The sequence below is a fragment of the Typopeltis vanoorti genome, chromosome 8 (genome assembly GCF_054136105.1).
Source record: "Typopeltis vanoorti isolate ZY-2024b chromosome 8, IOZ_Tvanoo_1.0, whole genome shotgun sequence".
NCBI classification, from domain to species: domain Eukaryota; kingdom Metazoa; phylum Arthropoda; class Arachnida; order Uropygi; family Thelyphonidae; genus Typopeltis; species Typopeltis vanoorti.
In genome coordinates this window covers 47,180,006-47,207,792 of record NC_143556.1, presented here as the reverse complement: position 1 = coordinate 47,207,792, position 27,787 = coordinate 47,180,006, and the positions used below count along the sequence as shown (strand labels likewise).

The following is a 27,787-nucleotide window of genomic DNA, read 5'->3' as shown; positions in this document are numbered from 1 at the left end:
TGTATAGTGTGCAACTGTACAGCGTAGGCCGTGCATTAAAAAATAAAAATAACATTCTTATTAATTTGATTTTTTTAGTTATTAAAATTATATTTTTAATATTAAAAATTTGACCAACAGAAATATATCATCATAAATCTGGAAATCAAAAACGAAAGGAGAAAAGGGATCGTGAGAAGGCAAAAGAAGATTTAAAAAACAAGCATTTACTACTGCAATATTTGAAGACGGAAGAACACCAAGATTTTTTTAATTAAATTTTTAATGTTTTATATGACCTTTTTAATTAAACAAAAGTGATGCAATTTATTAAGTGGCATCCGTACCACAGACTTGTCACGGGCCCTAAAATTTCTCTTGGCGGACCTGGCCGGACCTTCAGAGCCCACCCATCACAGTCCAGTTAGAAGTTCAGATGTATTTGACATAGTCATCCTCAGAAACAATGGTACCAGTGTCAGCTGGAAACACTAAATGAATCATCTTCCGATCACAAACCATCCTGCTTAAACTCAGTACGGTCTAGAAATTCACTCCTCTGCATTCTTTTATACCTTGTGAAAAACTCTTGAGACAAACGGACAAGTTAGGAATCATTCCAGATGAGCAATTTGCATTCCGTAAATGCAAGTCCAACTTGCATTTACGGAATTCAAAAGACTATAATACTGTACAACAGATACATAGACTGATTGAGCAAATCACAAAAGGCTACAGTTGGAACTTCCATACAGCTTCAGTCTTCATAGATGTTGCAAAGGCTTTTGACAAGGTGTGGCCTGCTCGATAAACTCATAGAATTCAATCTATCAATTAAGCTAATAAAAATAATAGATGCATATCTCAAAGACAGATTTATGCAAATCAAAATGAATGAAATTGTATCAACTACGCAAAATCCTGGCTGGTGCTTAAGGGCTCTCTCTTGGCCCCCTTTTTATTTTCAATTTGCATAGCTGAAATTCTCCAAAACTCTAGTACAACTATCACTGCATTATATGCAGATGACACCGCTCTACTAGCAAGATCACTCAGCCCCCGAATGGCAATCAGTAGACTCCAAAGCAGTATTCATATACTAGAAAAGTGGCTGATGGACTAGAGGATTCAAGTAAACCCCAAAAAACGTTCAGCTATAATGTTTTCCAAAAAGAAAAGAAGGTCCAGAGCAAGAAGGACATTCACTTATTAGGGGTGAAGATTCCATGGCAGACTGAAGTTAAATACCTAGGCGTGATACTTGACAAAAAAACTTCAATTCAGCAATTATATAAAACACATTGGCTCGAAGACATCTAAAGCAATTGCGCGACTCTACTCCATGATCAACAGCAGAAGGAAGCTGGATGTACGTAGCAAACTTCTTAATATATAAGATGGCAATATGCTCAGTCATCACTTACGCATCTCCTGTTGGAGCCATACCTCGAATACAAATCTTCAAAAACTGAAGAGAATACAGACCAAATGCCTGAGGATGATTCTGAATGCCCAATATTTCACAAGAAACTCACAGATTCACAGAGAAGCCAACCTTCCTTATATTTCCTTCCTTCTCCACGATCTAGCAGAAAGGTTCTTAACCAAGTACCAGTTTAGGCAAGTAATCATCCAAAGCCGCTGATCAAACAAGGATCGGACTACAACGAAACGGAATACTACAAATATAAAAGACTCAAATCAATCTTACACTCAGCTGAATGCAGCTAATCTCAATGCCCTCACAGGGCGAGCCTAAAGCTCAATAACACTCCACTGAAAGAACCTCCCTCACAGACAAAGGGGAATATGAAAAGCATTAGTGCTTCACCCATCAAACCAGCAATGTTCTGCAAGATTTTATAATGATAATTATTATTACAAGAGTTATTTCCAGCAAGGTATGCTTTACTTTACTTTACTGGAAAAAATGTCTTTAAGATTTACATTTTTTGTAACACGAATGGTTTTGATTTTGAATTATTCGATATAGCTAAAATTAAGTCACGATTTTAGTCGCCAATTATGGATCTAATACAAGATTAAGTGAAAGTTGATCTTCACTTTAAACTTTAAATTATCTAAACAGCAAGTTTTAAAATTACTTTTCTTTGGTCAGTAGGGTGTAGGATTTTCTTTTAGTGGCCTAGGCTAGCAACAATTGATAAATATGGGGACAAGTATAACAAATTACTAGTTTAGCAGATCACAGTTAGTGGAAAACCTGTCACTTATAGTTGTTAAATCAGAATTGTTTAAAATAGAATACGAATTGTTCTGTTATTATCCAAACTTAATGACCTTATCATTTAAGCGAGTAAAAATAGGCATTTCTATCCTTATGGATCTCTTTCCATAATGTGAATAAAAAATAATGCAATTTTTGTAATACTATAACTATACTGCTCAGTTGAAAAAAAACACTTACAAAGTTCTCTAAAACATAATTTACAGTGAATAAAATAATACCTCAAGTAATAATGTCAAATAAAATAATGCGATAATTTGTTCGTTATAATTTTTGTGCAAATTCTACTCACGAAAAATTTCGAGCGAAAATTCTACTTATTTTCTAACAAGAAAATAAGTCGAATTTTCTTTTTTTATAAAGAAAAAGAAATAGCATGATAACACAATCGAACTATACTTGGAAGTCTGGATTTTAGACAAACCATAGTGACATAATTTTGTGTCGAACGTAGTAAAAATCGAATGGTTAATTTTTCGAGGAGCGCATCTACTTATATAATTCGTTTTTGCATAAAATACATTTCTTAGAACAGATAATGCATGTTGTTATAAGAATATACTTCAGAAATGACGGTAGAATTTCCAAAAAAATCCTATTAACACGTCTGCGACTTCAAAAAAAAAAAAAATCTTTTAGAAATCCCATCAACTGAAATGAATCAATACCTACAGGCCTCTCAGTTTTTTATAACTTCAGTAACTGACAACCACATAGCTTTAAATCGGTGGCACGCACCATTTTATATCTATAAACATTACTGTACCAATTCAAAGCATTTAATGATATTCGTAGAGAAAACAGAAAAAACTGTTTGAAACTCCATTCCCAAATTTAAGTATCAATAAGACTATAGCAAATACTTTTCCCTTATCCACTGGTTAGCACCGTTATGAAAAAATTCAATATGTACAACATACTGATAGCCCATGAGCTACAACATATTTAACAGAATGAGACCAGCATATTAATATATATCTTCCCATGTAGTAAAATCCGTTCCTAACTATTGTTACTTACTAACCTAAAGCAGAAAGCAAAGCAAACATTTAACTTAAATGTCCTATAAATAAATTTTATATTCCTAAATTATGATTATGCAGATCACATTTGAAGAAATAACTGCATTCACCAATTTAAAAAATACTAGTACAGAAATACAAAGAAAAAAAAATTTGACAAATCTTACCTTTGACCTCTAGTCCCAAACTTCAAGGGTAAGTACAAAATTCACTCACACCAGTGATACTTTTGACTACCGCAGCCAACCAAATTACCTCGTCTGTTTTCGGTTGTTCTTGTCGGCATCGTCCTATTCACTGGCGCGTATCGATTAGTTGTGACGTTCTCTCTTTTTTGGCGCATGCGTCTGACATGGCATAAGTTTCTAAAATTCGAAGTGGCACCTTATTATTCAAAGTAAGGTCGTTCAGAGCTGCAAAGAATCTACCACACCGTGAAACCATCTGTCTAGCGCTTAAATAAGTATTTAGATAACGTTACAGGAATGCTCTTTTGCGTCTGGAATTTATCAACTAGGGAATTTGAGAGGACTGTCGAGATCCTTGGATAATTTACTGATTTATACTATTGGAATCTCCAAACAATTAGTAATTAAATAAAGCTTGTCTCTGCCATCTGAGGCGCAAAAATTAATAAAACCTAATTGATTATATATAAATGTCTTTATAAATGCAATTTATAATTATAAAATAAGCAATGTAATTTGTTAATATATCAATCAATTAATTAACCCAAAATAAGCATTTTATAACACAGACACACACATACGCCCGTATGCACGCGCACACGTAGATTATGTTCTTGCTATGGCTCAGAAGAAAACATTCACTGCATATTATTCGAGAAAATATATAGAATTATCTACTTCTCTTGACAAAATGAGGTGAGTTATGTGAGATACATTCAATATATTTTTATAGTTTAAAAAATCTCATTTCTAAGATGCCGATTTAATCAGAATTAAATTAAAAGCCAGTGCAATACTGCCCTATCCATTATACTTCTTAAAATGTACTGAACGTACTACAATATATTAAAATAACATAAACAGTTGTGTTATTATTATTATTATTATTATTATTATTATTATTATTATTATTATTATTATTATTATTATTATTATTATTATTTACCAAATAATATTTAATAATTAATTAATAATATTTATAATAAAATTAATAATATTTACCAAACATAAACTAGAAGTAACAGAAATAAAGTATAAATTAGAATACGCAGAAAACATATGCATCGAAATTAAAAACATCAAACAAGAAAATTCCCTGATATTAAACGCAATATACAGACCACCCAACTTAAGCACCACAAAATTCCTAGAAGAACTAAACAGATGGCTTTCAGCCACGAAAGTAGGCACCTCAAAATACTTGATAATAATAGGAGACATTAATATAAACATTAGGAACATAAATAACAACACAGAACAATACCTAGACCTATTATCGGCATATAACATAACCCCATCCATACAGTCGTATACACGAGAAGAGATAGTCGGAAACACAACAACCTCAACCTGCATTGGCCCTTATATTTATATGACCCCTCCAACAGCCACACAGCAGCCGTCATAACATGCAAACTAGCAGACCATTATTTCACAGCATTGCAGTTACACACTGAACCAGAACCCATAAAATTCACTGACACTACAAAACAGTATCATAGCATTGTAAACGAAGCAATAGTGAACGATGAAATCAGAAAAACAGACTGGATGCAGATAGAATCTTTAGACTCTGCTGAAGCTGTATATAATAATCTTAAACTTGCATTTAACAAAATATACAACAAAGCATTAACAAAAATAAAAATACGTCCCCAAACGAAACAAAATCCATGGATAACAGACAACATACTAACAGACATACAAAGAAAAGATGCCCTATGGAAACAACTTAAGAAGTTACCGAACAATATCGCTTTAAAAGCTGAATACAAAAGAAAACGGAATCTCCTAACAACCCAGATTCGAACGGCAAAAAGAAACTATTACAGCAACAAATTAACAACAGCACAGAATGACATAAAGGAAACCTGGCACCTGATTAATGAAATGCTGGACAATATACACAGAACCACTGCCACAGAAACAATAAAACACAGCTTTGCCTGCGACCCCAAATCCCTCAAACAGTTGGCAAACAACTTTAATCAGCACTTCGTGAACTCTGTCCAAAAGCTACAAGAAACAACCTTTCCTCACACATACGAACATTCTCCACTAGGTCCACGAGCAACCCAGTCGATGTGGTTCCCCACAGTAACAAAAGAAGAACTATCACTGGCCATTCAACAAATTAATCCTAACAAAGGACCGGGGATAGACGAAATCAGACCAAAAGACATCAAGAAACACTCAACCGACCTACTTCCAGTTATACAAAAACTGTTAAATAAAATCTTCGAAACGGGACACATACCTGAAACACTGAAGACTGCATTAATCACACCCATACACAAACAGGGAAAAAGAAACATAATAAGTAATTACAGACCTATCGCACGCTGCCTGTAATCAAACAAATCATGGAGCGCATTGTACATCAGAAACTCTACACATACGTTGAAAAATTTCAAATCATACCCAAAACACAATATGGCTTTCAAAAAAATAAAGGAACAGCAACACTCCTGGAAGATTTCAGAGATCTAATAAACGCTGCATTGGATAAAAACAGAATAACATTAGTGGTATTTCTTGACCTAACAAAAGCATTTGACACACTAACACATAAAACCTTGTTAACGAAACTTACCCATATCGGAATTGGAGGTCGTCTACTCCAGTGGTTTAAAGCATACACGAAAAACAGAAAGCACATCACACGTATAGGATAAGCACACAGCAAAGAGGTACATGTAACCTGTGGAGTACCGCAAGGAGCTGTCCTATCTCCCATTCTATTTAACATATGCACACACGACATAAGCCAACTCCCCCTAAAAAGTAAAATCTTCCAGTATGCAGACGACACTGCCATAGTATCCATTCACAACACTGCAAAAATCGCTTACAAAAATATGCAACACGACATCAATCAAATCACTAACTGGTTAACCGAAAACGGCATATATATAAACCCTGGAAAAACAAAGCTAATGATATTCAAAAATCCCCAAACCCTGCCCATAGAAACTAAATATCTCACTATCAAACATTCATCCTCCTATACACAAAGTGCAGAACCTAAAATCACAACCATCACACAGGTGAAAACAACACGCTACCTTGGACTTCACTTCGATGCAGATCAAAGTTGGAATAGCTATACAAACTACCTACATACCAAGCTTAGGATAATAGCAAGCAAACTATACAGATTAAAAGACATTGCCCCAACCCACATAAAAATACTAATCTATAAAGCATTATGTGAAAACATTTTAAGATATGCAATCACATCATATGCATTCTGCGCAGACTACAGACTTAACAGGCTACAATGGTTGCAAGATAAAATGATAAAACTGATATTCTGGGAACAACCCACTCTTATGCAGGAAGCATGGACAAAACACAAAATATTTAAGGTGAAACACTTACGCCACTACACAGTCATGCTAAAACACTACTACAGCCCAACATATAGAGTAATCAGAACAACATATCAAATAACAAGACCACAGTCAACAAACTACACAACATATAAGTACAACAATCACACGGCAAAGCCACCCGAAACTTCTGTGTACCTGACATGATAAACAAACTGCCGTTCGACAACAGAAACCTAGGAACATACAGAGAGCTGAAACAGGCACTATATAAATATTATAGCGAGAATGAAAATTAGAGCAATTCCTGTTTCTCTCTCCCCCACCACACATACACACACACACACAAACCTACGACAACCCCCCCTCTCAAAAAACTACCACTACAAGAACACAAAGAAACAAACACACCATGTCTAAATCCGACCCTATTTGCACAAAAAAAACGTTAAACTGTAATAGCAGACGAAGTCTTTCAAGCACGTACCAACAAACAGTAAAATCAACACCTGGCTTGTGACCACTATAGGAACACAACCATGAAACCACCACCCTCTGTCATCTATTATCTTCCTCAGATAAGCTCTGCTAAGCTTCGAGGAAGAAAATTACTAACTTGCAAGTATCTGTTATACACACTTGTAATGCGTTATAAATATTATATACATATAATTACTACAGCAACTATGTATGCAATTCATCTGAGACATAAAAAAAAAATAATAATAATAATTTTGTATAATCCTTATTGTAAATACTGTAAATACTATTATTGTATGTAACTTATACTGAGACATAATAAAATGTAAAAAAGAAAAAATTATTATTATTATTATTATTATTATTATTATTATTATTATTATTATTATTATTATTATTACAGAGGGCATTCTCTTAGTGGCAATACGTCTTTTCTGTCAATAATCTATAATCAGTTAATGTGTATACTTTGTAGATCGCATTATTCGTCATTCAAGATCAACAATGGCATGTTGGATATTGGCTCTATGTAACTGATTAAATGACTTGATTAGATGTATGAAATGTATCACTTTCAATTCAACCCGCTCGCACAAACTGAAGCTAAAATTGTTCAGATACTACTATCAATGTATAATATGTTTCATAGTACTTTCTCATCCTGGAGTTTGGAATGTCAATAATTAGCTACCTAAATACTGCGCTTCATGTTTCTATAGTAACCTCCCGCATAAACTGATCTACATCACAATAATATGAATATTGTAATGTATAATTGCCTGCATGTAGAAATGAGCACAACAGAGCTGATTTTGAAATGTATAAAGTTTTCGTGACCAATACCCTATGAAATCATCTCAAGGAGTACACAAACAAGTGCAATGTTTATAACTATAAGAGTATTTTAAGAGAGAAAATACTGGCCACCCCTTCATTCACAAGCAGTGATGTGGTTTATGTTAGTATTGTGCACACTTAATATTTGTGAGTGTGGTATTGCAGTTTAGTAGCCTGGAATTGCATTTCAAGAATTACATTGATAGACCACATCGATTTTCCCAATCATCACAGCCAGATGTGCACGCGGAAGATCTTAAATATTATTGTCTTCTGAAATATTACCTGGTTACTGGATGTCTGAATGAATTGAAAGAATTTGACGTTCGGCAAGAGAGCAGAGTTACCGAATTATTTAGCCCTTAGCTCATCTAAGATAACAATAATGATATACTATAGATTTCAAACCTTTAGTTGGTGGAATTGACGGAAATGAAGAAACTAAAATTCTTAATGTATATCGTATCGTATAATGTATATCATTACGTTTTATTAATATTCAATCAAGATTTTAAATCCGTTACTGACGAAGATTAACGAAGATACGAAGCATTGTTTAATATTCCGTTATAATGTTTTGCACTGCAGTGATAGTAACTTTTCATTTCACTTGGCTCTTATTATTTTGCGAGATATTCACAGAAAAACAACAAATCCTAAAGCTTTTCTTTGAAATCAGTAATTCTCGAATATTGGGATGATGCACATCTTAATTATAGGAATCTGTTTCATCTTGGAACCTCTAGAACACCTTCAAAAATTTAGATTGCGAGGCTTGGGAATAGTTTTCTGCATCGCATATAAGTCACATACATTATTACTACTGATTTTGTTTTAAGTACCATTATCAAAGTAAATTGCACATATATACATATATTCTGCAAACTAAGATTTAATTGGACATTCCATTCATCGTGATATTGCCAGATAATGCACAAAACGTTGTCGGATCCTCTCAAAGGAGTTTGCAATCATAAAGAACATGGAAGAACTGAAATATCTGCTTAGAGTTGATTTAACGGAAATTTTGATTTCCTGTGATATAAATCTAGTGACCGTAATCTTTAACCCCCTAATGAAAGAATTCATTCTGAAAGTAACTATTGCAAAAACAGGATATGTTACACGTCATGGATCTCATCCTTTCAGATATTCACTAACATAATGCAATAATACACTAATTAGCTTACCTATTTTCTTAAGATATCCTTGAAGACGAAATTTACTTGATTCGAGATAATGATTCTTTACTTGATTCGAGATAATGATTCTTCAATTCAACAATGCAGTTGTTGTTTTCTTGATATTATCGTATATAAAGTGATCACGGTTATTTATCTATTTGCCTTGTTAAACAAAAACAAGTATAACAGGGAAAAATTATTAAAAATTAGTTTCTTAAAGAATAAAATAATTTTAATGAAAAACATAAAAAAAAAAATATTTTATGTATAATTAGAAAAAAAGAATAATAATTCTAACACCTATTAATTTTACCAATATAAAAATTATATAATTACCTATAAAATGCTAGCTTATCCCCCCTCCCCCAAATTCACCTACGCTTCTCTAGCAAACTGCAACGTATACAAAACAAGTCCTTGTGATTGATTCTGAACGCCCCATGGTTCCTCAGAAACAATCAACTTCATCGAGATACAAATTCCTTATATCTTCTCTTACCTACAATCTTTAGCAACAAAGTTCTTCATAAAGACGTTCATACACCCCAATGATCTAGTTTAGCAAGCTGTACGGGGCAACGGATATATTCAAATATGAAACACCAAAAGCCATTTTAACTTCCTGTAGCGATGAATAATCTCCATGCCCATCCAGGGCGAGCAAACTGCTCATAAAATTCTACCATCACTGTAGCCGTAAGATAGCGGGGAATATGAAAAGCATCTTGCTTCACCCCTAAAGACATTAATGTCAATTGTCAATTGTTCATATTTTTCAAGATTCCAGATATGCTATGAAATTTAAAACGAATTTAAAATATGTATGAAAACAATTATTTATCCAATAATTGTTTTCATATTGTATATTAGGGGAAAAAATCTTATATAACTAAAATTGAAATCAGAAATTTGCATTTACATTAAACCTGCAATACATCAATAATTTTATTATTATATATTTTTTTATTATTATTTAGTTGTAGAAGAAAGGCTTACTAATGTTTAACTTGTACGTATTGAGTTAATAGAAGATTATTAGAATTATTAAAAGATGAATACCTTCTTAGAATTATTTCTCAGTGATGTACATAATTTTATTATTATTCATAATATAGAAAAAAAAAAGAGTTGCATTCTGAATGACGTAAACGTGTAGACTAAAAAGAACGCACTGAAATATGCTAAGCATTATCTGCAGTTTAAAAAAAAAAAAAAACATCTAGGAGCATGTTAATCTTTGCATTTCTTAGCGAAAGTGGTATAATAATAATGGATATATTCAGTGCCTTCCGCTAAATATTCCAGCAAGTAGGAGAGACAGCTGTGGAATATCAAGATCGAAGACAGGATTATTGACTGTTGGCAAGCGTAGGAGACCGGCACTGTATTGTCAGTAAACGATTAATTCCGCTTAAGGCAAATATCAACTATGAAGTCAGCATTCGTCTCGGTTCCACGGACAAATGTTTACAGGGACCAAACTTATTTATACATATTTGATAATATTCAACTTGATTTTAAAGTAATGTCTCATAAATCATAAAGCATATCTAAAAACTTAGTCTTGAATGCCCGAAATTCGCAACGGTAGTCTTGTTATTAACCTATCTGTGATTTAAGACATAAATAAAACTAATTTTCTTCCATATGAGATACACGCTGCATACGACAGCGTGTATCTCGCACACAATTATAACGTATAAAGTAGGCAAATACCTTCTCCAGAATTGTAAAACTGGAATGTTTGCCTTTGACAATTGCTAAAATGTGACTGTCAATTGCTGTTGTACAAACATTTCGTTGTCAATTTCGTTTTCTATATTTTGACTATTATTTATAAAAAAGACAAAAGGCACAAACGAGGTTTTCTCTAATTTTATTATAAAATTTATATAATTGTACTACTTTAATATCCATGCATGTGAACGGAAAATATGGTAAGGGCATATTTCCTCTTATTAGTTCCCCAGAAAGCGATTTTGTCCTCCTTGCTTCTCTCTCGACAGCGCTGATTGTACATCAAGAACCAGTGATTCGCGACCAGTAGTTATAGAGTTTTACAAAACTATTTCACAGTAATTTTCAAAATAGTATTACGCTTGGCATGAGTATCTAACGAATTTCTCGTATTTAATAAAACCTTTTTTAAAAAAAATCTAATATCGCCATACGTGTCGAACATTTTCTTTTTAAACAGGATCTCGGTTTTGCTACATATTCCAAAGTAAATTATTCATACATGTATTTGCTTTCTTAACACTAGGATCCCAGAATTTTGTTTAATAATACTTATATCTAACATCTAAAATTTATAAATCAAATCCTGACCAGAAATAACTGTATGCACCTATTAGGTCATCTTCTGAATTTTATTTGGATTACGTTGAGAATATGAGTACAAATATAATGATAAATATTTTTATCGTCAAGAACTGTTGCCTTCAGTTCATTAAGAGGCTTTCATACGCAAAGTTTATAGGTTGACAGCTTTTTCTTTTATAATATATACTTCTTATATATTGTGAAAGGACAATCATACCAAAATTAATGGTATGTACCATAATTTAATATTAAATTATCGTATATAATCATACGATAATATAACCAAATCTTCTGCACAAATCAACCGGAAGACTGAATTAAATTCTTTGTAATTCCCATCGAGGTTGCTAGGTGTTATAGCTGTCAATACATAAATTCACTAGAAACTTTGTATCACAAAGGAAATTGGAAGAGATGGAGATAACTTCTTAGACTATGATGCACATTTCCTTAACGTATGGTTGGGAGAGTGAAGAACCAATTTCCTGGCAATCTCGCAGTCTGCTCTTCCTTCCTTAGATTCTTTTGTTTTATTGTTGTTCGTACGAGTTAAGTAAACGCACGCAATACTACACGCGCACGCACCCCCCCCCCCACACACCTTTTATGCTAAAGGGAATAGCTACAAAGAGATGAAAATAAAAACAGAGACATTGTAGCCGCACGTAATCCCAAAATGTCCAACTGCACATGACAAAAGATGGTTTACAAGCTACTAGCGTTAAATTTAAAAAAAAGTTAATAGTTTTGAATTCAAATTTATTTGTGTCTGATTTACAAGATTTGAAAAGATCTGATTTGAAAGATTGCAAGTCTCTCATACATTAGTGCCGTTAGGACAGAATATTCACTTAGAGCCTCCAATAGGCGAAACAGTGGTCGCAGACTGGGCGATAAAATTCACGTCTATTCACAAAGACGTTCAAAAACGCGCATTGCCACTGCTGGATTTGAACTCATGGCCTAGTAGAAAATCCTGGCACAATCCATTTAGCCAATCAGGCCGGTATTGGAATTCAGTTCGCAATATAGTTTATTATTTTATAAATATTTTGGTTTAAAAATATACCTATGTTCTTTTATAGAAATCCTATATGTACATTAAGAAAATATCTAATAAGAATCAGAGAAAAGTGCGTTTTGTAATATAAATGTTGGCTAGTGTTATCACTTATTGCGAAAACAATTAATCCATAGGCGTTTTAGGTGTGTTTCAGAAATAGCAAAAGTATTTATTATGTCACTTTCTAAAGTCCATGAGTACCGTGGGATTCTAGCTGCAATTTTATTGAAATTCTCTATTTGCGCTTGCATGTTTTACAAACAATTGGGGAATCACTTACATTTTTTTTCTAAACGGATCCTTTTCCAGGAATAAAATTATTTAAATGATTCGATGTTTTTATTGCAATACCTTCGCTGCAGATGGATTAAATTTAACACAATCTGATACAAAAATTTAGAAGGCATACTAGAATGTATACAAAGGGGTCCATTTTGTTTCAGTCTGTTATGTTCATTTTTACTTCCCAAATGTACTGTTGTAATTCTGATCCTAACTGCAATGTTCCCTTTGGAAAATGAAAATATTTTAGAGTGAAGCGCTTTATTTTCCTTTATTTACTGCATTACGTACAACTCATTTTTTTATTTCAACGGGATAATTAATATTGGCCGAATAATCGTCTAGAAAGAGAGGTGATATTATCAAATGATGTTAATATCCTCATTCTGAGTGGACGCGGTTTAATAAAAACCTGTTCAGGCTTGGTTCTGAATTGCAGCATCGCACTAGCAAATTAGAGAAAAAACATAACTAGATGTTTATTTTATATAGGCAGAAATGAATTTCTACAAAACGAACCAACATCTCATGTTACAATATCTTTAATACTGTAACATTTGCTACCACAGACATCATGATAGCTCTTGCAAAAAAAGAGAGAAGGAGCGATAAACGAAAACTGAACTCCAGAAAATGATAGAAAAACAACTGTATGCAAGCAATCTGTGAATATGGAGTTATTATGCATTGGAATATAGATGGGATGCAGAAAGTTTCACAATTTCATTTAAATATAATTATATCGTTTTTAATGACCAACTTGACAATGGCTAACCAAATTGGCTAATGTTAGACACAAGAAGTTGTCGTAGCGGAGTCAGTCTGTATCAACGATGTCCTTTGTTGGATAAACCCAAGTTCGAAAACCATGTTAAACGCGCATTTTTTTATCCACAAATACAGGCAAACCGGTGAGAAGAAAATACGCAATTTACAGAAAATGCATCTCAACGCTTGAGATACTTTGGAGGTAATTCAAATTACTCTAAGCTGGATGGAATTTAATGCATTTGGTGACTTAGAATAGCTATTAAAATCTGAAATGGCTTTGGTTAAAATCTAACCAACTTCTTTCCGTTCTGCAGTTCCACTGATCACGTGGATAGCCGTGCGTAGATGTTTGCTATTGACAACTACTTGACAAGAATAGTCTACCCAGTTTACCATTTACCCGCTAGAATATTATGTAAATATCCATAACTTCTATTTATCAAGCTCCTCTTCCACTTGGTAACTCACACCACAACCTCATTCTAGTTTCATGAACCAAGAAACAGCCTGCTGCAACCAACGCTTCTTCCATTCTTGTGTTTTGGCATTACAACAGTTCTAAATCGGATAGTGCCTGTAATTTCTACTCCTCTTTTCTATGGTGTGACTTCCACCCATCCACTTCTCATCCGTCCAAGACGGGTTTTGTCGACTGATTAGGAGCGTCAGGCAATTTAACGCAGTCGGCCTCAGTCCTCTGCTGCCTCAGAGTTTTATTTCTGTAGAACTGGGTGTTCCAGGAAAGGGTTACCTGTACTGCGAGACGAATAATCCGAGTTTCCAGGAGAAAAAACCAACTCAAAATTAGTGAAGATGGGGAGAGTAGTGAAGTTAGAAGCAGTGTGACTACTGTTTCTATTCTCCTGATCTGCAAAGAGCAAATAATAGAATTAATTCTCGCTGAAATTAACGCCTTTATTATTCATACTTACCCAAATTCAAGACCACTCTCCAAGCTTTGATTATCAAACATGTGTGCCAACGTTTGCACTCCAATAAAAAAAAAATGGTAACTTCGCAATTTACTCGACATCACAACACCAGCATTGTACACGTCCTTTTTTTAGAATTTGCAATAACTGCTGTAAAGTCCCTCAGAAATCCAAATCATATATTTAAAGGACCAACTGACAGTCCTCTACTTTTTAAATTGCAGTAGAGCCTTATGATATTTCAACAATGCCCTTGGGTGCAACTTTTGCGCAGCCAGGTTTCCACCTCTCTCACATCTAGATGGTCATACACTCACATTCCTCATAAAGAAAGCTAGTCTACTGATATCACTTTTTTTTTTGCTGCATTATTCCCCGTCCTTACTTTAGCAAAAAGAAATGAGTAGAATTCTGAATAACTTAGACATGAATAATCATCTAGCTTAGAGGCTATCCTCTCTTCTGCTAGGACTAGAACTAGCTCCTGTATTTCTTCTTCGCCTGTGCAATATTTCCTAATCAACTGGCATAGATTTTACTGCATATTCCAAATAAGGCTCATAAAACTCAGCCAACAAACTCACGCTCGATTACTCTTACTCCAATTGTTTCAAAAACTATGAAGAAGGTTATCAGCAGTAAACGTCTTCATCAACTGTAAGTAAACCATCTAATTAGTGACCGGAGGTATGGATTTAGCTACTCTTGATCCACGACTCATCTTCTCGCCTTCACCATTGATCTTTTGACTCAAATCCTGAAGACGTTTGGAGAAACTAACGTGGTTACTCTAGACATTTTATCGCATTCGTTCAGGTCTGAACGTAAACCTTAAAAACTTTTTGAAGTAACTACTGTACTATGGTTTATCATCTTGTCTGATCGCTCACAACGTTTCGTGGTGCACACTTTCCTCTTCTATTATTTTTTCCACCACTGCAGGAGTTACTCTAGGACTTGTGAGCGAAAGAACAAAGTTCTTTCGCTCACATATGAGAAGAGGAAACTATGGACCACTCCAGGAGTACTCTAGGACTTTGTTCTTGTACCCACTTTTCCTGATGGAAAACTAATCTGATTTTACCGGAGTTAAAATTCAACCGATAGTCTTGCTGATGACATTATATTCTATTCTTTTTTCTCATTTACCAATATTTTTGCACTTAATTATTAGAAGCCACATGATCGACCATAACCATTGTGCTAAATCCTTATCTCTTTCTATATTTATATGGGACGAGAACGGTCTTGAACACTTCCGTAGTACACAAATTCAGTCGTGTTTTATTTCTGTCAAGAAAACTCTGACGCCATTTACGTTTGACAACAGCCATATATACCAACATGATTAGATCTCTCTCTTCTTGGACCTTCAGCCTTTTCCTAGAACAAACCCATCGCAGCAGTAGCTTCTACTATTGCTGCGAAAACTCTATATATTCCGCTCAAGACCCTACTTCTCACCTAACACGGAATAAATCTTAATCTACCGAATCACAGAATACTGCTCACTCATAAGGCGTGGTCCACTGAATTCCTATTTATATAGTTCCTATTTTCTAAGGCTTATTTTAACAGGTACGTTTCACGGGCTATGCTCTGCTGAGTAAGTCACTATCATTTGTCTACTTTCTCTGAAGTCATAAAAACCAGAACAATTTCCAAAGTTATCTAACCAACTTTTCTTCCTCCACTCTCATTCCATTTTCTGTTCTTTGGAACAATGTCCTTCAGTTTATCTTCCCCAACAACTTTCAGACGGAAGGAAGACCATATACACACTTTAGGAAGACCATATACACACTTTAGGAAGACCATATACATATACTAATTCTCTGTTGTTCCACGACTTTAATACTACTACTAATGCGCTACTGGCTAATAGTCTTTAATGGACAAGATGGGCATAAAAATGTCAAATTGCATTAGATTCTGTGTAACTAATCAGAGCTATAGAATAGCATGTAGACCGAGTGCTGGATTAAATAAATATTACATAGATCATCTTCATGATCAAATTTCTGATATGTACCCTCAAGGGTGTTTATAATACCAAGAGCGTGCTTTATGATTAGGATTTACATTATTGCTAACTTTTTTTTGCCATAATTTCCTCCCGAATTGTGAGAAGAGAAAACTAGCTAGAGCTCATATTTGAGTTTTCTAATGGCTTATTCACTGCGTCATTCAACTTACAGCTTAGTCTACTTTGAATGTTATTCCTATAACCAAAAGCTCGTTTTGGTAATATTTTCTCTTCCATTCTTTTAAGTAACCACTCCGTTTGTAACACGAAGACACACACACACACACACACACACACACACACACACACACACACACACACACACACACACACACACACACACACACACACACACACACACACACACACACACCTTCAGATTCCTGCTTATGACAAATTCCTTTCAAATGTCTTCATTAGTAATATTATTCTTCCATTGATACCATCTATTCAATTTTCTAATTTTTCTCAGAACTCTTATATGGTCTCTTCGATCAACTTTTATTTTTAACAAAGCAATCAGACTCATAATTTAATATTGGTTTAAAAATTGTTCTTGGATACCTCTAGATAAGCCTTTTGACTCATTTCTCTTTTATTTCTTATAAAATATATTAAGCTGCCCCACCACCATATCAGCTTTGTTTATTCTCTTATGTGATGTGTCCAAATTGAGTTTGACATATTTATTGAAAATTTTGTCTAAATTGTAAAAATATTTTAATGACATTCAACTGAGAGTGTATTCGAAAATTTCCGGTAAAACGTAATTCTGATCACCACTGTTTTGGCATAATTCCAGATTGCGCTTCGCTAAGTTTCCTCTCCACAATTTTGCATCTTATTAAGTACCTGTATAACTTACAGAGAACACTCAGTAAGAGATTTCCTCTGTAAATTCTCCTATTTATCTTTTTCCTCCCGATTATATACCTGACTATGAGAGGTCCACTGCAATTAATTGGAATCAAGTTTCTGATCAAGCCTTATATCTAGTTTCTGACTAGGTCTCCTGTATGCGAGGAGTAGAAATTGTAAAACTTTTCCGTGAGCTTTATTGTTGAGTGTTTCTCTCTCTCTCTCTCTTCAAATATCTGGTTCGTAGTGACTATTTTTGTCTGTAAGTTTTATTCTGTGGCATCTCTCATCGATCGTTCTCAAAACAATGCTTACAGACATCCAAAATATGTTTAATATCAGTTTTCATGTTGAAATTATCATCTCTAGTTTCTCTTTCAATCATCATCATTAGTTTGTTCCAAGTATTTTTCAATAGACACCGGAATATTTACCGTGCTGTGTTATTTTTCTATCATCTTCTTAACAGTCTTTTAATGAACTGTTTAGTTCCTCTTATACAAAGCATAGTGTTTTTATACGTTTCTCTGTATTCTCCAAGGACACCGCGCTGACGTTCTTTTCCATAATTTTTTATGGAAAGTACAGATTAATCTATACATGCAGACAATTTCATCACATACTTCGCTGACTAAATCAATCAATCAAACAAAGTTGTTGTTTTTTTTCGTATTCCAATGTTTGGCTTCTGTTTTCAAACATTTTCGTTTATTGCTTTCTTTTTGCCAATAATATTTTCACATCGTATTCTACAGATCACCTCTGACAGCTGTTTTTGATTTGGTTCTTTTCTCATTCTCTGTGTGTTGACCTAGTTTAAAGATGGCTTTATTAATAATAATAATCAATGAAACTTTTCTAGTTTCTTGTGTGTTCTCTCGATGTGAATTCATGAACATCTTTTTATTGGAATATCGTAGTAATAATGACTAATAATGACTAATACTTGTCCTATAGACAAGTATTAGTCATTATTTAGACAAGTATTAGTCAATATTTCCAACTCTGCTCGTAGACTCCTAGAATCTTTAGATCTATAGAATTAGAGACATACTTTGACTTTTGTACCTTTTTAACAAGAAACCGTTGTTTCTGTACTCAAGTGATATATGTGAAGGCTAAAAATATCTGAACTAACAAGTGAGAATCCCTTCAGTATCGGAAACTTTCTCTAGGGTTTGATAACCACAATACATTTTGCTTTCGTGGTAAACCATGGCCATTATTTTTTCTAGAGTTATTGAAGTTCCAATTTTATTTCAACCTGTAAGCAAAAAAGAGTCAAAAACAGCAATGTATTGCTTTAGAGTTCAGTGGTTTTTATCACAAAATTGATTTTTCATTTAGACGGCATCTTTCGTCATAGTAAATAGAAAAAATCTGCTGTCTTCTTTTTGAAAGCTAACATCTGATGCTTTAATTGCAACATTTCGAAAGACTAGTGTGACCTCAATAAAAGTTCCTTGAAGTATTCAAATCTCCTGGTGGATCCGCGATTAATGGTGCGTGGAGACAAGCTGTCAGTGAACGAATATCGGTGACTATCTACTTGAAACTCTTAAACCTACTGACTCTGAATCTTCTGTATTTTCTTTGTGCACCGAGTATGTAACAAGTAACAGGAAAATAATGCATGTGCTGATGTGCCCGTCAGCTTCATTTTATTAAATACACCGATGTGCAAAAGCCATGTACAGTTACATTTTACCTGTATATATGAATTTCATGACTACAGTCAAATGTGGGCATACATTTATTTTTAGCATACTAATAAATTGTATTACGCAAAATGAGTTATACATTTCGTACAAATTAAATTGCAATACAATTTGGCAAAAGTTACAAATTTCCTAAGGATGTAGTTGGGGAATTAATGTATAAAATACTTCTATATTCATTTCAGTATGAAATATATATCCACTCCAAACTGCGACGCAACTCTAACAACGTACCAAGCTTAGTATCAACAAGCTTAACAACGTACCAAGTGATTCAGGACTTCCTAAGAAAAACTGGCCCAATCCTCCTCCTCCTCCTCCTTCAGAACAAGGATAAGGCTAGGTCTTATTTCTTTCCTTGACGGGAATTTCGAAACGCAATGCGTCTCCCTATCACGTCCCAAACGTGTTCTATGGGATTAAGACCTGGAGAACGTGCAGGCCATTCGATTCAGTTAATATCCTCGGTCTCTAGAAGTATCTCCAGTGCTAGTGAACGATGTGATGTGGTGTGGCTTTGCCATCCATAAAAATGAATTCTTCGCCTATAGCACCACGGAACAATCAAACATGACATCGAAGAACTTCGTTGCAATATCGTTTACCAGTCATATTCCTTTTACATCGGGCTACACTTGTAGCCCGATGAGTTCATTAAGCCTAACGCCTCTCCACACTACAATCCCGGCACCACAGTATCTATCTCTTTGAAGAATATTCTCGCGATAATAAGCAGTACCACTTTCATGCCAGATTAATTGTCGTCCAGAAACGGAGGAAAGATTAAAGCGCCTCTCATCTGCAGAGAGCACATTAGCTCATTGGTGTCTTGTACAATTTTTATGGATACAGCATAAACCGTGTTCACTAAAAGGTGTTCAAATGAGCTATGAATAACAGCTCATCGTTGAACACAGACCATAGCCCTTCGGGCGTATAAACTTGTTGCGACATTTTGTCACAGTTTGTCGAGATATCATATACTCTGTTTGACTGGAGCCGACTTGCAGTGCGTCGATTACGTTTTACTATTATTAAAGATTTTATATATATATAAAATCTTTAATAATAGTAAAATGGTAATGGCTATATATATATATATATATATATATATATATATATATATATATATATATATATATATATATATACAGTATATACTGTATATCTTCATGCACCACGGCAGAGCCAAGCTACCACATGGTACCTTTGCGCCGCGATTCGAAAGTTTAAATGTGTACCAACGTTCTACTCGAAATCGTCAGTGATACAAATTGCCATAAGCTGATTCTTCTGAATTTGTAGCTGTAATCTTCAGAAAATATAACATCATTGCATTAACTACGTGCTAGTTATTTTCTTGAATATTTCTTTTTCTCAAACACCAGTGAATTTTGAAATCTAAGCTTATAATTGTAGTTTTAAATGGTTTACAAAGAATTTCTGAGTAAACTATACCAGAGTTGATTAATTTGTGCGTGTGTGTGTGTGTGTGTGTGTGTGTGTGTGTGTGTGTGTGTGTGTGTGTGTGTGTGTGTGTGTGTGTGTGTGTGTGTGTGTGTGTGTGTGTGTGTGTGTGTGTGTGTGTGTGTGTGTGTGTGTGTGTGTGTGTGTGTGTGTGTGTGTGTGTGTGTGTGTGTGTGTGTGTGTGTGTGTGTGTGTGTGTGTGTGTGTGTGTGTGTGTGTGTGTGTGTGTGTGTGTGTGTGTGTGTGTGTGTGTGTGTGTGTGTGTGTGTGTGAGAGAGAGAGAGAGAGAGAGAGAGGTTTTATTTACTTTTAGTTCGAAAGACCGGAGTTCAACCTAGCATGCTAAGAACCTTTATTCAATTTTTTACAATTGAAAGCGAGTTAGTCGTCACATATTAATGTATCAGGGTGTTTTGTTCATAAAATTCAGATTTTCTATCCAGCAAGAAATCCAGATTTTTTCAGAGAAAAAGTGATGTTGACAGCATCACACTACACAGATAGAATAACCGCCCTATCATATCACTGATTAGATTTTTTATGGAGCTGGTTACTTGGCCATTCTAGGCCATTACCATAAGAGCTGACGCAGAAGATTTGGCTTGGGTTGTTTGATTATGGCCAACTAAACTAGAATTACGAGGGGAAGGTAGTTCTGACCTGTTCCCCTGTTGTTGTTTTTTTGTTTGTTTTGTTGTTATTTTTTGTTTATTCGTTTTGTGGGAAAAAAATCCTGTTATCTCCGCATATTCAGTTGAAAGGTGTTCAATGATTCTCAAGTCTTCGGTCAGTCGTCATTGCCTGAGCTAAAAGAGTTTGGATGCGAGAAGTAAAAAGTTTAAAACTAATTAATCTAAGAAAAACCAAATACCCTCACCAACCAAATATTTCAGTCTAATCTGGAATTTGAAATAATTCGATTTTCATGAATATTCTCAATATTGATTATTTGATTAGAAATAACATGGACTTCCAATATTGCCCATAAATAGTGAATCATTGACCAAATAGTTACCGATTTACAATAAAGACTTGCTATAAAAATGTATTGATTTCAACACGTTAATGACACGTATTATGTAACCAAATCTACGTGACAATGTTCTTAATAGTTATCGAAAATAGTGTGGTGTATTCAGAAGAAAAAAATATATATATAAAAAAAATATATATATATATATGCATCAATGTTATCTTTGATAACTCGGACTCGGGATTGGTAAAAGAAGGCAAATTGACTGCGTACATTCTTATCCAACGATATCTTTTTCCAACTTTATTTCAAAAATAATGCCAATGACAAATATTCCAAGAATGCAAATCAACGGAAATATCTATTCGTTTAGTGGGAAAAAAAAACAAAAAAAACATTCAAATTGTTTTTACTGACCACTTTCAAATTCACTTCACGTACATACGTAATATTATTTCTAGTATCAGTTTCCAGTTATGGATAAGAATTGTTTTTTTTATGAAATGTATGCTCATCTTGCACAAAAAACATGTCTATACCGTATTTTCTACATGGCATCAGATTTATTTTTATTCTCTTCACCGCGAATTTTAGAGTACTATTCAATGTTCTACGTATCGTCGTTTCTTCTGCATCTTCTCTTCAATCGCAAAGCTAAGTGAAATATCAAATAGATATTTTATCAATTTCTTCAGTCTGTGACCATAAATATACTTTTGGCCATTTACAAAATCAGCATAAGAAACTCACTTATCGTTTAGGCAGCTCAAAAGTGCAAACATTATTGGTCAACTTCCATTTACGATGTTGTGGGATAAAACCCACCGGAAGAAAATATATTACTTTGAGTTATTGAATACCTTGAAGAGGAACACTATCCATCTCTTTCTTTTTCGAAAGCAGCAGAAAAGCGAAATCCGCTATCATCAACGCCCGACTCTTCCTTTTCATCAGTTAATGGATGTGCGAAATCACCGCTTTGTAAGTACACTGAATGAATGTTATTCGTTCCTAAAACGAAAGTCATAAATCTTACTTAACGCAGTTTCTTAAGTAAGAGTTTCAACTATGTTAAATGAATTTGTAAGGAACTTCATGGACACACTGAGTGGTCGAAAAATAACTGAAACAAAATGATATTAATGCGTCACCGGACATGCTGAGAAAAACTACCTCTTAACACTCTCAGCTGAGAGTCGATTACAGCACTGTCATCAAGATCTAATCAATACAATAACACCTTCGATCATCACAAGCTGTCGCATCTAACTCACGACTGGGTAAAGTGGAGAACAACCATTTGATGGCTGACAACCGAACATTCGTTAACTATTGAAAGATATTTTGAAGGTTTTCGAAATCTGTTTGAAATGTAGTGTATATCTAAGGAATTATAGGATGCAACCACGTGGAGGAAAAACTCCTACAACATTTGTTATGAATGACAGTTAAAGTCATAAAAATTTTATAAGACGTGTTTTCTTTCTGTGATGTTATTATTGTTTTTTTTCCTTGTTGTTTGTTTATTGTTAGAGATCTGAAGCTTGGAAATCGGGCAGAATGGGAAATGAAAATATTTATTCTAGTATTTGGCTGGGCTAGGTATTTATTTAAATCAGAGCAAAGAAATCAGCAATACGATTACGCAAAGCTAGAAAAGTCCTAGGTAACATTTGGCACTTTTGCATCAAACAGAATGATAATAAGAACCTGCACCCCAGTCATTCTCGCTGGTATCATCTCTCCACTATCTCAGACTGTAACTTCATCCTAGTTTCCTTTATTACTGAGTTCAGATATGACATTTACAGTGCAATTTATTTGTAAGGAGAAATGGTTAAGAAAGTTACTTGCACGATGGTGTGAATGATCTGGTATTCTGGTGGGTAGACGGATTATCTGAATAACGATGTTTTACTTTAAAGGAAAATAACCTATCATCCATACGGTCAGTGTAACTGGAGAATAAAAGTCAAGTTGTGCTGGGTACATGCTCTCATAGTGCCTGGATATTTAACTGCAGAAAATCGAACTTTAGGGATAGCCAATCAAAGAGATTAGTTGAGTAGAATATGGAGTGGAAGCGAAAAGGAATGCAACAAATTTTTCTGAGGAAATTTTGACCCAGAGTAGAGCAAATAACGGGATATATATTCCAGGCTTAGCATGGAATATTAGTAGAGGCGAATCCAACAGTCTCTGGCATGGAATATCAGTTTACGTCAATGTAAAAGTACTACCCTTGGAGATAAGGAATCATGTAAGGTGTACTTTGGTTGTTGATGAATCAGGTCGAAGTTAATAGGGAAACGTTTGGCAAGTTTAATTTTTATGAGATTTTTGTTGTTTTTGGAAAATAATTGTTTTGCAATATCTTTTTAACACAGAGTAATCCTGAATTTTCGTACTGTCTGTCATTGTTCGCGTGAAGTAACAGTTTAATAAAGGAAGGGGGGTGAGCATTATGAGGTGAAAGATTCGAAAACATACTGCTCAAACCAATGGAACTGGATTCTCTCTCTCTCTCTCTCTAAGTGGCTTTGGAGAATCTCCAGTATGTCATCATACCCAAACTCATTTCAGGCATCATCTGACAGAATAAGTGGCACATAACTGTTTGCTAGCTAGTTGGTCAGCAATCCGTCTATTTAATTACAACCAGTATCGTATCCTATTAAGTAGCCGACCTGGTTAACAACCGTTTTGATACTGTCTCTTCACATGTGGAGAACCTGCGTTTCAACAGTATATTTTCCTTGAAGAGATTCACTTGCGCTAAATGAGAGAGAGAGAGAGAGAGAGAGAGAGAGAGAGAGAGAGAGAGAGAGAGGGAGAGGAGTATAGACAGAAACAGGAGCCCCTTGTTTTGATGACTATACCTCGCAGTAGCCCACATTCCAGGCTTCCAGTTAACAATGTGGTAGTATTTCACAGGACGATGGTAATCGTATACGACCTAGCGGTCCACTTACCATTTGCTCTAACTAGACCTCGAGCAGAAAGAGCATAAATGATACAGAAAATACAGAAATAATGAAACTGTATTGCAAAACTGATATTATTATCAGCACTAATTGTCTATTTTTTAAGATTTATTGAACTACTAGGGCCATATTTATTTGTAATCCACTGTTACAAATGTATTAATTTCCTCAGTGTGTCTTTTTCTTCCAAATATCAACCATTCCTCTCCTTTTTTTAGATTAACCGCATTATTAGACCTCACTGTATTGAAAGATGAGGTTAATTGTAATGTTTCCGTAATGTGCTTAATTTCATAATATTTTTATGAATTTGTTATAACATAAGGCCTTGAACCCCAATATTTAAATTGAAAATCAAACTATCGTAATAAGTGGGTACTCGTATATGTTACACAGTTCGTGAAGATGGACTACAAAGTCTTAAGTATAATTTTCGCCAATTTTCTTTTAAGAGGAAAGAAAGACAGCCGTGAAGTCTTTCAATTTTATGTAAGACTGTATCTAGAGAAATCTCTAACATTTACTCTCCTTCCAGCTTCAAATCTTGAAAGATTATTTCCATTATATAATCCGATGATATCATGGAAGATCAGCAACAATGAAATACCGTTTAATCAATCAGGATTAAGAGGCTAAATTTGCTAACGGAAGAGTCAAAAGTCAAACAGATGTATGGATCAAGAATGAATTTTCGTTGTAAAGAACAGGTTAGCTTATCCACCATCTATTTCAAGAAAACAAATATGCCAGGTCTTTTTTTTAACTGAATAAGCCGATTAATGATTCTAATGAATAGTTAACTATGAATTTAATCTTCGTAACTTACTTTTTATATGTATCAGTTCTTTCCTATTATGGCTTTCATGGAGTTTGAATAAAAGTCATACTTAAATAAAACAAACTAGGTTTGATGTTAGTATACTAGTAACCTAAGCTGACGTTAAATATAAATAAATTTGAAAGAAAAATAGAATAAATGCAAATCAGAATATAAAACTGATGATTAGCTAGAGCTATGGGAAAAATGCAGTCGAGCTTCAGGAGCCAGAATCCTTAAGAACTTTGGGATTGAAGTAAGAGTAAACAGGAATATAATTGGATTACTTTAGACTTTTTAAAGTATTAATTTTAAAACTCAAGACTTTTTGATTGATTTGTTTTGATTCAAAATGAAAATTCAGAAAATAAAGAAAATGTGGAAATAGGATGAAATACTACTAAAACAGCTTCACATTTAATCCCGTGATGTAGAAATAAGAAACTAGCGCAGTTTTCAGAATGCATTACAGCTAATTCTCTGCCCTCAAGAACTGTTAACTGTCTTAACTTTTCTGGAAGGTTTCTAGGGAGAAATAGATACTGCACGTACAGGAATATAAATCTGGGTTGCACCACTGAGCGTTTACCCTCCTAATGGTGCAACCCATGCATCAATCCATTCCCTGTGTCTGTAAAATGTTAGCTAGATATTCACTCCAGTAAATTTCAAACAATTTCCATTGATTCATACATCTCGTAGCTGAGCAATCGCCATTCTGGCACAGCTCTTTTGACGTGAAAAAATGGACCTACAAGCGACAGTACCGAGAAATTATGACGCCAAAAGTGTTCGCAAGAAAAAGTATAATTTAATTCCATGAATGACACGATATTTGGTTTTTGGGTCCCGATGCTCTTACATAATAAAATTCCTTTCTAATGAGCAAATAAGCTAAAATTAATAACTACATGGCACACTCAAATTGAGGAAATCCTTTAAATTTCACCTAATTTAAATTTATATTCCTAATCCAACAGCAAATCAAGAGGATACGTTAGAGTTGTATTTAGTCAGCCCTTAGAAAAAATAATATTACAATCATTATGGAGGCTTAAAATGCAAAATTAGTAAAATGAGGAGAGATCAGTGGTTGTTGGGGGGTTTCATCTCGGAATGAGGAATGATTCTGGAGATGATTTGACTGATTTAATAAAAAAATAATACAAGCTCTTAACTATGAATACTTTTTTTTCGAAGAACATCGAAGAATAAAAAAGACGACATTGGGAATCATATGGATACTGCTTCAGAAAAAATGGTTATCGACATATCTCGTAATCTACAAATCGGAAATAGCAAATGTCAAACACATTTCTGGTGAAAATTACACCAGAAATATGGTTGAGGTGCTTGCTTCTCTGTGTCATCGAAATTAGGCTCAGATGGCTTTCTGAATATCAAAATAATTAAGATAATTCACTGTGAATTTCTGATTTCTTTAATAAAATTTATTCTGAAAAAAGTCTAACCAGAAGTGATAATTCATGTGAATTGAGTTATTGGAAAAAAGTAAATATATTATTATTGATTGACATAACTATAGAAACATTTTCAGTAAACAGAAATATCAACAATAACCCGATTTATTTGGAAGTTGTAAACTTTTTAAACAACGGAAAATTCTGAAATGATACAGTGGCGATAACTGTGGCAGTAATAGCATCATTTAATAAAATATTAAAATATGATATTTTTGTAGAAATAGTCATAAAATATAAAATGAGGAACGAAAAAAAATGTGGATACTGAAGGGGGTTCTTTAAAGGAAATTTTTAAATACCTATAAAAATGAAATCAAACTTCATCCACCAAATCGAAAATATAATACTGGATAATGGCGTAATACCTGGAGAAAAAGAACATCTATACGATCTATACGAGGCTATATCAGAGGGTGATGCTGTAGCCAATGAAGTTTTAACTGAGGCTCTGCCATTGCTGTTACCATGCCAAGACCAGATCTTATAGTTCCCTAACACCCTATCCATACATTTTCTTCTACAGATAAAGAGGATTATGAAAAGCATTCTTGCTTCACCAATTTAGCCAAAAAAAAAGAACATCTATACCAACGCTTAAAAAGATAAAACATTAGAATGCAGCACATATTTTATTTAGCGTGATAAGTGAATATGAATATTTTTTTAAAATGGAGACAGCACAGTAACGAGGATATGAAGCGCTTGTGGCAAGTGTCTAACTTGCGCCCCTCACTAACCCAAAATTGACAAAAAATTTGAAATATTTAAAGGTAAGAAGTTAAATTTTACTAAATGCAATATGTTAAATACTTACTATTAA

General features: G+C 34.1%; 1 protein-coding gene across 1 annotated transcript in view; it reads right to left on the bottom strand.

Annotated features, from left to right (window-relative positions):
• The window catches only part of LOC150103970 (putative G protein-coupled receptor AH9.1), a 215,985-nt gene that overhangs the window by 159,788 nt on the left and 28,410 nt on the right, over positions 1-27,787 (bottom strand). Inside the window, exon 2 of the mRNA XM_090396717.1 lies at positions 9,277-9,432. The gene's annotated coding sequence lies outside the window, so the exon portion shown is untranslated. The remainder of the gene's footprint in view (positions 1-9,276; positions 9,433-27,787) is intronic.